This window comes from Fringilla coelebs, assembly GCF_963513975.1.
Source record: "Fringilla coelebs genome assembly, chromosome: 1".
Classification (NCBI taxonomy): domain Eukaryota; kingdom Metazoa; phylum Chordata; class Aves; order Passeriformes; family Fringillidae; genus Fringilla; species Fringilla coelebs.
Window position 1 is genome coordinate 92,432,319 of NC_140028.1, and position 13,086 is coordinate 92,445,404.

At 36.8% G+C, this 13,086-nt stretch overlaps 1 protein-coding gene across 1 annotated transcript in view; it reads left to right on the forward strand.

Moving 5' to 3' along the window:
* The window catches only part of CDKAL1 (CDKAL1 threonylcarbamoyladenosine tRNA methylthiotransferase), a 378,616-nt gene that overhangs the window by 331,560 nt on the left and 33,970 nt on the right, over positions 1–13,086 (forward strand). The gene's annotated exons all lie outside the window — the stretch shown is intronic.

Here is a 13,086-nt window from a genome sequence, read left to right on the forward strand (position 1 = left end):
GAAAATAATGGTAGACAGGCTTCAGCTACTGAGCAACATCTGAAGTTGATTGGAGGGAGGAGAGAAACTAAAAATATTTTCCTTTAAAATATGGCAATCCAATTTCAAGGTAAAACTTTATATTCTTTCTGAAGGGCATTGATGCTGCCTGACATTCAAAGGCAATACATGTTGCAGCAGGAACATACTTCAAAGGATAACCAAAGCGGTAGAAATTTTAGGAAAAATTTCAAATGCATGCTGAGAAATATTTATGTTTTTAAAATGTCATTCATATTCAAACTAAAAGAGACTAAGAAAAGCTGCATATTGAAAAGAATTCTATTTATAGAAAAGAATTCTATTTATGTACCATGCAATAATAAAGGTTCACGTGGCACAGGACTTTTTTCCTAATATTTTGATTAGCGTGGTTTTAACTGACCCATACACTGAGGTTCCTTGTCAAGTGGTTTTATCTGACCATATCTTCCAGAGGTACTGCACAGCCTCATTGCTTCTTGTTATTCTTTTCTCCTTGTCTTGTCAGCCTTGTGATCTTGCCTCTTTAGTTGCCAGCTCCAGATTTCCAGCGTCAATTTTTTTTTTTCAGAATTCCCAAATCTTTCTGTAATTTAACTTCTGGCAGGGAAAGCCTTTGCTCAGGTCCAGTGACCACAAAGCAGAACATTGCTCACATCTGACTGGCCATTTGTCTGTGCATTTTGCTCTCTTCAATATTGGCAAAACCAGCCTTAGAAAATTGCAGGGATTTCTAGTTTAGTGTAGGTTTAATTTAGTAAAACTTTCAAAAACAAAGGAAGGGGAATGAGATAGTACTTATAGTTTGCAGAGTCAAAAAGTACAACTCTTAATTTCTAAGGCCCTGAAGGAATGCTTAGGCTCAATAGCTTAGTGCCCCACTCATGATATAAATACTATGTGTATTTATTCTAATATAATGTAGGTCTGTGTTATTTTCCACTACTGTGTCATTTTACAAATTCATGTCCAGTTTTCTGTCCTCTCAACAATCTTTTTCAGCATTGTTGCTTTCCAAGTTTCCCAGAGAGCATCTGTGTTTCAGATTATGTATTTTCAAATAGATCAGTTGACATTTTCAGAATGAGAATCTTGTTTTTCTATACATAGTTCAATTTGTTTTCTCTTACCGGTGTTCCCATATCTTCTCCGTTTTAATCTCCTCCATGGATTTCAAGTCTGTATCACTTACTCTCTTTTCCAGATCATGTATGAATACATTAAATAAAGATGGATGTGTAACTGATAGCTGAAGTTTTCCATCTGATGCTTCCAACAAATTGAGATATTGCAGTTTGTCTCTTAGAAACAATTCCCATTTCATTACCAGGATGTGACAATATTTTTGTCCCAAATATATATATGCAAAATCTTATTCAATGGTAATTTATGCTGTACTGCATTAAGTGCTTCACCAAGGAGTATTTATTGTACTTATGACTCTTTTCCTGTCCCCTAAATTTTGACAGATGTTTAAAAAAAAGCAAACAGCAAAACAACAACAAATAAATCCACCATACCCCTCCTTCTCACATCCCAGTTTTTAATCAAAAGAACAATTGCCTGTTGAGCTTTCTTTTTTCAAATGGTCATTTTTGTAAGGCTTGAGTTCTGATAGTCTGAATTCCACCAGGACTGGGTGGTCAGTGTTATCTCTTAAGTAGCTGCTTACTATGATCAACACCCATCTGAAGGTCCACCAAGGGACAGACAATCCCTCGAGGACTGCTGAACTGGGTTCTCAATGACCTTTGGGTCTTTTTCAGCTAAGCACTCCATGATTGTGACTGGATATTTACACTTGGTAATTTTTCTTAGTTTTAAAAAGTCTAGCTGAGGAGGCATTAAAGACATCACCTGGGCATTGAGATGCTAAGGAAATATTCATCTGTTTTTTGATCCCAGTACTCCAGAGGCAATATTAAAAGCAAGCAATGGACACAATACTTAAAAGTGAATTTATTTTTCTGTTCTTTAGACAGAGGAGAACTTGCAGACAAACGTCTTCTAAATTCCTTCTTGTCTCACACTGTCACTTTCTAGTAGAAGAGTTTTTTTCAATTTTTTTCCCCCAGCAGCTAATATCCTCTTTGAGTGTGCAGTGCAGGTTGGCCAAGGAAAGTGCATTTATGTTGCATTGTCTGTGGAGATTGTAATCTCTCAGTAGGCTCAGGGTCTCGTGACTTTGGAGCACATGCTTCAGGAAGACTGCCTGTTCCATCACTGCCTGTTCTTGTGTGCAGCTGTGAAGGGTATCTGAAACAGCATGTATTCTGTTTTCAATTGGATGAATTTCATTTACCTAGGACCTTTCTAAGCACTGCTACAAGGATATAAATAGCAAACATCAGATTGAAGCAAAGTCAGTGAGGGATTCCTTACTGTCAGTCTCTCCAGGCAAATCCAGAGATAATTCCTGAGTTCTGAACTGAGCCCTTGGCCAATGACTCATTTTTGTTCTATTACTCTGAAGAGTCAAATTTACAACCCAAATGAGTACACCTACAGATATTATTATCTTTAAAAATCTGTGGCAGGCTTGCTGACTACAGCTTAAGTCTCTTCAGAGTGAATAGTTATGCATAATCTTTTTAAATTACCAAAATTATTAATTACTTTGAAAGATTTCTTCTAGCAAAAAGTAGATAGCTTCTACGCCATATGACTGTACTTGGCAATAATCAGCTCCCACAGGTCAATTAAATGCTTCAGGCTTTAGTCAGCAAGCAGACACCCATCACTGCTGCATGTACTTAGATGGAATGGAAGTTATTGCTTAATTACTCCATTTAAGACTGGATGGAAAAGGGGTCATTACGAGTTTAAAGCTTTACTTTCGATTTATATGGCTTAGAATTATACTTACAAAGACGAGAGCTTTTCTCTTTGCATAAATTAATTTAAAATCATAGACTTTTGAGTGCTCTTCAGAAAGTAAATGGGATTCTGATTAATTTTAGTTCTGCAATTGCAGGACTTAGTAATGAACTAAATGTAGACTGAAATCACGAGGAAGTTGAAGAGATTTTCTAAAATAAGTGTGAAAATGTCAGATGGATCTGCTGTGCATGTGCTTCTTTTATATGATGCAACCAAATGTTTAGGTTTCCAGCCTATATAGTGAACTCTATGCAGTGCCTCCCTCAGCCTTCTGTGGCATGTGTTCACAGGGTGACACCCATTACTCTAAAAGCTTAAAGTTGTCAGTGGAATTCTAGGAAAGCAGGGAAATATGTGGTATTACGTTTTGTAAAGAAGCAGTCTGTCTACTTTTAAGAGTTACATTTTTGTGTCTGATTTATTGCATTGCATCCATATGTACAGCTTATGTGCAGCTCCGGTACGCTTGTACTGAGGAATCCCTACATTATTCAAATAATTAAATAATTGTATCCAATGTCCTTCTGGTTTTAAATAGATTCCTATTGATTAAATTGATGAGTATTTTTTACATAATCCAAATATCAGGTGTATGCAATGCAAAGTATTGATAGACATGACAGTCTTCCTACTCTAATTTTAGTATTTCCTAGTGAGAATTTTGTCCTCACTTACCATTTTCCCTTGTGTGACATAAATCTTTATAACAAATATGGTCTGTAAAGAAAATAATTTTTAGAAAGGCTGCATCAGCCTGTTATAAAATTAACATTTATTTAAATTATGGTGTTTTGCTGTGCATTTACTGAAATTCTCTTTGGAATAAATTGGAGTTCTGAATAGAGTTCACCTCTCTATCTGTTTTTCTTTCCAAATTGTTTGTTTAAACTGATCATTTATTTTTAACTAATTCAAGCAAACGCACAAGAAATAGAAATCAGTTTCAAACCATGAGTGCAGTGGAAACAAGTAGGTGCTGCTTTGATCTTGATTCAGACTGGTTTTGTGAAAACATTGACTGTTGTTATTTGAGATATCTTAACCTAAATGACAAAAATGTTATTCAAACTTAAGTGGCTAATGTAAAATCAGTTTTAGTATGTGGTCTGGTATTTCAGTAACACACACATGAACAATAATACAGTACTTTCAGAATTCCTTGTGAGCATGGTGACTTCCAACCTGTGAGTGTTCAGCTGGAGCAGTCAAAAATGCAAAACACTGTCCCTTGTAATCAGGACCCGTTGAAGGCCGCGTAGTGTCACCCGCCAGCTACATACTTCAGGTCTCCAGATTGCATTCTAGAATGGCTTTGTTTGTCTGTCATTTACTCTGCTGCTTTTGGATATAAAATTGCACTATCCTAATGAGCTGCAGCAGCTTTCAGAGTGCTTTGTCCAAGTGCAGTTTTTGTAAAGAGCAACCTGTGGAAGAATGGGGACTAAATCAACTAAATGGAAGTTTACAAAGATCAGAGACATGTTTTCTTTAAAAATATAATGCCGTGGGATTAAAAACAGAAAGTACCTTGTATTCAACAAAAATAAAAGGGTTATCTGTTAAGGACAAAGCAAAACAATAAAAATAGACAGCTCCATGATATGACTCAACTTGATTTGCTTAAATCAGACCACCCAACCACAGTGTTCTCCTGGAATAGTATCTTGTATACAAAGCATACATACTTACTGTTAACCTCTCAGTGACTTTAGATAACGTTTCTGGACACATATATGGTATATTGTAACCCACTTGCCAATATGAACACCTCAAGATATTTTCTCGAATAATATTGTTGTGGCCACCCAGTGAGCAGCCAGCTCTTATCTGTAAAGCCAGTTTGAAGAGTAATGGCAGCTCTGTGGTAGATACTAGCTGACACCTTTAAACTAAATCTTTTGCTTCACTGATCATCAGTCTCTGTGTTAAGCAAGCCAAAAAACAAGCAGATAAAGGAGAGATTTGAGATTACTGTAAAAACTGCAATGATAAAAGGATTTGCCAGTTCAGAGTCATTTGCCATTTGCCAAGGATTCAATGTAACCACAAACTGGTGTTTGCTTTACCATCGTTTCTCTTTATTTTCAGCCAATGTCCTGTGCACCATTCCGTGCATAGCAGAATAATAATTTTCTTTCTAATGCCCAAGGCAGCTGGTGTGTCTTGAGTAAGAAGATTATATTTGCAATGGCAAGACAAGTATCTAAACACATTAAATTAATCTCCCAGTCCTCCTATAATTGAAGAACCTGGTTGTTGAAATTTTGCTGTCTGCTGGAGAATTTCAAAACCATGGCAGGGCTGGAGTCAGATTTTGATGGCCTCACTGTTACATGGTTATCCTTCATGCAAGTCACAGTGTAACAGAGGGCTCAGGTGGCAGGGACAGAAAAAAAATCCTTGTTACTCTATCTGCCAATCACATTTGCACTGGCTTCCTCCTAAGAGGAGACTGCAGCATTTCATACTGAAACAGAAACTATATTTTAAATCATTTCTAGTTGTTTTCTTCCCACTTTACAAGTTGAATGTATTATTACCTTGACTGGCAAAAGGGTAAATTTCCTAGTAGAGGCAAAAGCATTGTATAGATATAAGCTCTCCTGACAGTTATTCATAAATAATTAGATCTCTGTGCTTCTGAACTACTTTGCCTTTTTTTTTTTTCTATTCTTTAGCCCATTTTTTAGCGAAGTGGAATATTATAAAAATGAAGGCAACTGTGACTGGTGTATTTTGAGTCTATATGTAGGAATAGAAAGGCTACCAATGCCCTGGACTGAGTTTCCTTTTCCAGTCTAAAACCTCAGCAAGGTATTTATTTAGATGTCCCTTCTGAATGGTGAATTTCTTATTCTGTGGATACCAGAGAACAAACAAAGAAAATCTATGAAACAAGAATCTCAAGGACAACATGTCATTTTTTTTTTTTCCAAGATGCCTGAGGATTAGACTGTATTTTGTCAGTGATTTTTTTCTATGCAGTTTTTTTCAAATAATTACTAAATGTTGAAGTGCTGAAATGCTGCAGAACTGTTAAACAATTTAAAGTGAAAATAAATAGCAGTTTCCCACATTTGCCTGACTTCCTTATTTTTGGATTTTCTGTTTATGCCTACCACGAGACTTCTTTAATAGTTTCCTGAAAGATCTGTGTTCTAGGAAAAGTAGGTGTTCCCTTCACATTGTATGCCATATTTTTGATCTTGCTGCTAAAATTATAGGATGAATTTATGTTAAACCAAAACAGGTCAAATGAAGCAAGAACAGGTATATGCTAAAATAAAAACACATCCACATAAGACCAATACACTGAACACTGTAAAAATTAACAAAATAACAAATACCCAAACACAAGAAGGAAGGCTATAAAATGGAAAAGCACTCTCCTTGAATAACAGCTTGCCCCTATTTTACAGATGGGAAAACTGGGGCGCGTAGAGAGCTTAATTGATTTCCCTAGTGTCACCCTATAAATCATTGATGTGACAAGGCCTAAAGCTGATTCTTTCTGAGAGCTGTGCAGCAAACTCTTTGCCTGACTCTCTTCAATAAACAGATTCTGAAAGCATGTTCTCTTCCATGCAATAATTTATACTTGATGCATGCGAAGCCTGAAGTATGAGCAGATAATGCTATTTGATCTGTGTTTTGCAAAAAGCCCTTCCAGATACTCTGTTCTACTTGATCTGCTTCCTTCATAAACAGATTTTCTGTTGCCGACTTCTTTCCTCATTCGATCTCTTTTCTCTTTGTGTAAATGAAATGGCATATCCTCTCTCCCAGGTTCTGCATTTATTTCATGCTCTCTTGAGTTTGGATCGTATAACTCATCTCAACCTCTCTGAGAGGCTAACCTCTTCTTCACTGAAGCTGGGTCATGAATAATTTCCTAGAAAGTGAGGCATTACCTCTTCTTCAACCCTGGAGCAGAGGGAATATCAACTGTGTGCAATTATAACCAATAAAGGTAAACCTGTGAGTTAGGCCTTTTCTTAGCAATGGACTCTTTATATGAGAGAAAAATTATTGCCTGACTTACCAAGACCCCTCATCTTCCTTGTCTCTGTATGAAGTCCTTGTTTTCTTTTAATCAATCCCATTTGTTAATGTCATTCATAAATGCTGGGTTTCCCCAGCATCAGGCTTCTGTTGCGTGAGGATTGCTGGGAGCTAGCAGTCCTGAGCCTTTCTATTTCCTGCCTTGCCATCTGGCCTTCATAATAGGAAATAACCTGGGATAAACCTAGAATGAATTCTTGTTTTAGGAGCCTCCTGTTTTTGCCTTTAGAAGGACCATCAGGTCACTTGCGGCACACACTCTGGCTTATCTCACTGTATTGCAGCTTAAAGAAATTTATTTGGAAAAATATTTGGCAAATTTATTATGTGGTCAGAATTTGTATGACAGAAGTTGAAAGATGTATTTTCAAAGTGCTTCAAATAAAAATGTGACCAGTTATCTCATACTACCTGAAGAAATTCTGTCCTTGATTATACAGAACAAATGAAAGGGCAAATATTTCCTTTATCAAAAGCATTCTTCAGAGTTTAACAGTATTCCTTAAAAAATGTAGCAAAAGCTCTGTTTTCTTTACTGGCATTCAATCATGATGGAATAACAAATCCACTATATAAAATGGCAGGTTTTTTTGCAGCCATATCTGTAAGTTGTTTTAATTTATGATCTTGAAAACTAAAAAGCAATATAAAGGCATGCCCAACTTCATGTTAATGATGAAGCTGCTGATATTCTCAGTTGAAATGTAGATATGAAGGTTGAGTGGAGTTTCTCTTTGTTTGGACAAAAATTGCCCTTTCATTCTGCAAAACCAGTGCAATGCCTCTGGGTTCTGTTGCCACCATTTTTCCAGCAGTTTCCACCAGTTTTCAATCACCAATCCCTGTCTTTACCGGAATCCCTGTCAGGTTTCTAGAGCTTGAGAAACCTGTGTGACCCTGAGGTGTTTGTATAGTCTTTGACATATTAGCTAGGAAAAATAGTAGGATGAAAGTGCAAATATGTGGAGAGTCACTTGGATGCAGGAGATACTGGCAGAAGTTGTTATGCTAGCTAGAAGTGATCAAAGTGATCAGTTTATGTGAAGTTATGTCATTTTTTAATGTGGTGAATTGTGCTGCCGTTTCTACCATATTCTTTAGGAGAAAGGAACAATACTATTTTTTATTTTATTTTTAACCAGGAGCCTTCTTATTTTTGGACAGCTAGCTAGGTTCATTCTCATTTCTTTCTCATTATAGTATGCTATAATAATACTCCAGACACCATGCTGGCGCTCTTGATAATATTTTTTTGGTTGTACAATATGAGACTTCCATCAGCACAGACCTCTTTACCAGTATAGTTGGGGAACCCAGCTACAGTTGCCAGGCAACTTTGTCTTCATAATTTCACAAAACAGTGTAAAATGTAAGTCTCATTCTTTTCTCTTGTCTTACCTGTTCTATGTGATCACCTCGTGGAAAGTAGCTTATACTCTTCTTGCTGCTTCTCACATAGAAGTAAGATACAGATGATGAAGAAGTCATTTTGGAGAATTTAGTGGCTGGCTGTTAAAGTGTAAGAGGGACTAAAAAGATCTAGGCCTGGCTCATTTTGTGCCCTATCTCAGTTGTTTAAAAGGCAATTTCAAGTTAATTACTTGCCTTTTGCCTATGGGAACTGGCGGCTTATGGTTTTGTTGCCTTTACTGGTGTACAATAGAGGGAGAGCTGTAAGGGGTGAAAGGGGAGTGGATCTTAAAAGAGGAAGACAGTAAGCTTCATTTTTTTCATGGGGGTGTCTGTTTTTATTCTCCATGTTTGGAGCATCTTGACATGGAGGAAATGGAAACAATGATTTGCATTTCTTCTTGCCTGCATGAGACAGGTTCATAGAGTCCCTTCAGGAGCAGAACAAATTTCAGGGAAAATAAAAAGAGCAATCGTCTTAGGCCGGACATGAAGCCTAATAAAACTATGTGTTGGGCAAATCAGTAAGATGTAGGCAGGAGGGAAAAAGCCAGGACAAATCTTGCTGCTCTTGAGCTTTTAGTCTGCAGTTCTTCTGAGGAATGGGAACATTTAGTCTTGCTCAGTTTTTTCATTCCAGTCAAATACGGGTAAAATAATACTCTGCAAGGTGGAAACACAGAAGAAAAAAGGGCAGGACAGGACAATCAAATGCTGCATGCTACTCCTTCTGATATGATCCAAGGCTGAGTGAAGGTAACAGCAAAAACAAATGTGTCAACTTTTGTCACAAGTATTTCTGCATAATTTTGATACATTCATAAGTTAGGGTTTGCGAATGTTAGAATACAACATTTGCAGCAATTGTGGGAATACAACAGTGATTTCTGCCTAGTGTGCCACATTCATTAATACATTTGTTTTAATGAATGGTGATTTGTTTCCTGTACCTCTGATTTTCTGTTGCATTTTGACTGTGATTAATGGGAGATTACTTACAAAAGGGAAGGAGCATAAATAGAAATTATAATTTTTTTTTTTCCTTGGAGAATTGTTATGTTTACATGGCACATTTCTATTTGTATATGCAGGCTTTTTTCACAGAGGCATAAGAAGATCCTCTATTTTTGAGGCCCTGTTTCACAGCTGTCAACCTCCTTTGTGGATGGTCCGCAAGAATCATGAAGATAGGCAGGGCCACTTCTTCCTTGAGTGTTCAAAACTGCTGAACAATTTGTAAATCTCCCTCTGAATCCCCATTTTCATGTACACTTAAACCACCCCTCTTGTCGCACCCACACAGAGGGTTAAAAATATGTGTAGCACAATTGCGGATCGTTCTTTTCTCTAGTTCTCTCCTGTTAGCAAAGACTTTATACCATGAGAAGTTTCAGGCCTGTCTAGGTATTGTATTGTTTAGTGTGTATGTCCAAACCATTCTGCTGGTTTAATTGATAAAATAGCCAGTACACTTGGTGTGGAATTGGAAACTGCTAGGTGAGAGCATAATAGTTAGATTAGTGATGTGACATGCACAGAGCTACAGACGAAATAGTTAACATCAGCTGTAATTTTTTTCATTAAAAAAATTTATAATGTGATCATAGTACCTGGGTTCAGAAATTCTAGCGTGTTTCTTGTTGACCTATCTCAAGAATTGATTTTCCTTACAATTAAATTGCACTGGTGGTTACTCTTTCTGTTGTATTAAAATCCAAATACAGCAAAGGGTGTTGCTGCTTAATTTGAAGGATTGTAGAAACTTGTAGTGTTTTCCAATTTTTAAGTGCTGAGCTATGTAAGGGCTTTTTTAAAGAGAAGATGGCACACAGTGGAGTAGATGTTTAAGAGAATTTACTGAGGAGTCAAGCCTTTAATCTGAAATATTTCTTCTGGCAAAAGGTACTGAGTGTACACAGCAGCACCCAGATGAGGTTCCTGTGTTAACTTTATGCTTAGTCTTGAGAACTAAGTGAGTTATGGAGAAGACATTAGAAAGATATTTAGTCCATAGTAGTAATTTCTTTCTTTTTTTTTTAAAACAGAAGTGATTTATCTTACAATTTTCTTGAACTGATTTATTTTCATTTCCTTGAATGGATAATAAAGAATTGGTCAGAATTATCATTCTAGTACGCTAATGGAGAGTTGTTCCTTTTGTTTACCTTCTTTAGATGCAAATAATTGGCATACAGTTTAAAAATAGTAAAATGCATCCCATCCAGTTTGAGAGTAGTTGCTATTAAATTCTAAACAATGTAAAGTCACACTACATTTATCATTATTTAATGACTCATTCACTTTGGTCCCTCTGTGAGCCCTTGATGTTATTTGTCATTCAGCATTATGCCGCTAGAAGTATCAGCAGTTCTAGGGTCTTACCTTGCCTCAGACTGAAGAAACCCCCTGAAGTGTGTAATTTTTGATCATATAGTGTCTACCTTCAAAACAAAAGAAAATAATATCATTATCCTATCCTCATTAACATTTCCGGGTTCTGATGATGCTCAGATGCTTTTTTTAGTAGCCTGCCATTCGTGTAGGCAGGAAGAGCTTTTATACACTTTTGAAAAGAAGGCTGATACATATTTATGCCCTTTTTAAACTCTCAGTTAGTGCCACCATTTTGTATTCTAAGGTAATTAACTTGCAATGGTACTTTACATATTTTGTGTACTGTTAAATGTATTGGGAGAGCTTTTAGTAGATTTTGGGGGAGAATTGGGTTTGGCTTTGCAAACAGGGTCATTTGGAACCTTTGTTTTTTTCTGTTTTATCCCATCTGCTCTCCCTTTCTTCTCAGATGAGATGAACAGAGAACACTGGCCTCAGTTGTAGGATGAGCAGAAAAATTGTAGTGATATTTTGGAGAGAAGTCAGACCTTTTTTTGCAATCTTTTTGGTATATTTGATTTAAAAAATATCAGATTGCACTTTTAGTGTATTTGATTAAAAATATCAGATGAATTCTAGGAGCACCCAATCTTATGGAGGGATCCCAGCATCATGTCAGGGGAGACAAAACTGAGTGTTGATTTGTATCAGTGCTGTGTTCACTTTTTCATCTGTGTTCTCAAATCCAGTATTTTCATCTGCTCCTAAATTTTTCCTGCTTTGTTTTGTCTGTGAGGAAGCGACCTGAGGTTCGGCCTGCGATTTACTGAAGTGGCGCTTACGTTGGGGCCTTTTATTATTCCTGGCAATTATTATTCCTTATTATTCCTGGCAATTCTCTTCCACAGCTGCTGGTGCTGAACACAGCCCTGCATCGCTCTGTGCTACATCAGCACCCTCCTGACAGAGCCACTGCTGAGTGCTTCTATTTCCGTAGTGTAGACAAGACTTTAGTCTGAGTAAACAGTTTGGTATTGTGAGCTCCTAAAGCAATTCCTGGAGAAGTTATTTGATAGGGTATTTACCAAGCTGATTTATAAATTCTCGTATAACTGATACTTGCCTGGGCTTATGCAGCTGTTAAGAGAGATCACCGAAACAGGAGTTGCACATTGTTGCCTTAGCAACTACCGCTTCATATTGTGCTTAAATCACTTGGAAATACACAGTATGTCTTAAGGAACTGCTTCCAGCAAAAACACCCAATCTAAATAATTCTAAATAATTTCACAGAAGAAGCATATGAATGACCTTTCCTAACAAAGACCATCATTCTTTTAAGCTTGGTTGCTTCGTTTCACTACAGGCTTAGCTTGTTATTAGAAAAAAAGCACAATAACATTTAAAGAACCCATATATTTGTTTACTCATGCCACCATAATCCATCTGATTGCCAAATTGGCTGGAAGTTGAAAATGAAAAGATTCTCCTAAAGGCCATCTTCCATTCTATAAAATCAGCATTGATAGTATGCTTTCCCGTACTTTTATTTTTAATGTCAAGTTTTCTTAAGGGTAGACTAATTGTCTAGGTTTTTTTGTTTTATTTGTGAAATGGTATTAAGCATATTTTACCTTCTCAGATGTTTCTTTTTCCTATTTTGAGATGATATTTTTAGTTAGAATTTTTCTGTAGATATTTGCAACAGTTTTATCGGGTTTGTTAGATCATTTGAAAAAGAGAAGGAGGGAGAGGCTTTTGCCAGTATTACATTAAGGCAGTTGATTGAGTGCTTATGCTACCTGATAGTCTAAAATACCAGTTTTACACTGAGTATTTTATATTGCTGCAGCAACTTCCCCAGCTCTGTGGTCACTCCTCTGTGTAACAGTCAGAATTGGATTTTGCATGTGTGGAAACTGTGTTTCAGAGAGCTCAACAAAACAGCGTCTTAGCAACAGTGTGCCAGATCCAGAAAAAAGCCAGTTTCTGACGCCTCATCCTTTTTCTGCTCAAGCTGAGGTTTACAACAGAAAGATCCAACGAGAGAGACTGCTTTCAGGGGCAATATGTATCTCCCATTTCAGAAAACTTATTTTCCTTTTATAATATTGTACACAGTACAATGAAATTTGGAAATGTAATATGACAGAGTTGTCAACATTCTACTTCTATTACCCCTTTTCTAGGCAATGAAAAGGAGAGACAAGGAAAATGCAAGCTTACAGAATTTAAAAGGAATCAGATATTTTGAGGACCAGTTGTCATTTTTAGGTCACCGCTCACATCTCTGAATATAATTTTCATCTAAGCTGCATGGCAGGGTTTGTATGTGCTGGGAGAAGCTACATTTTCCCAGCAGGAGACCAAATCAAAATG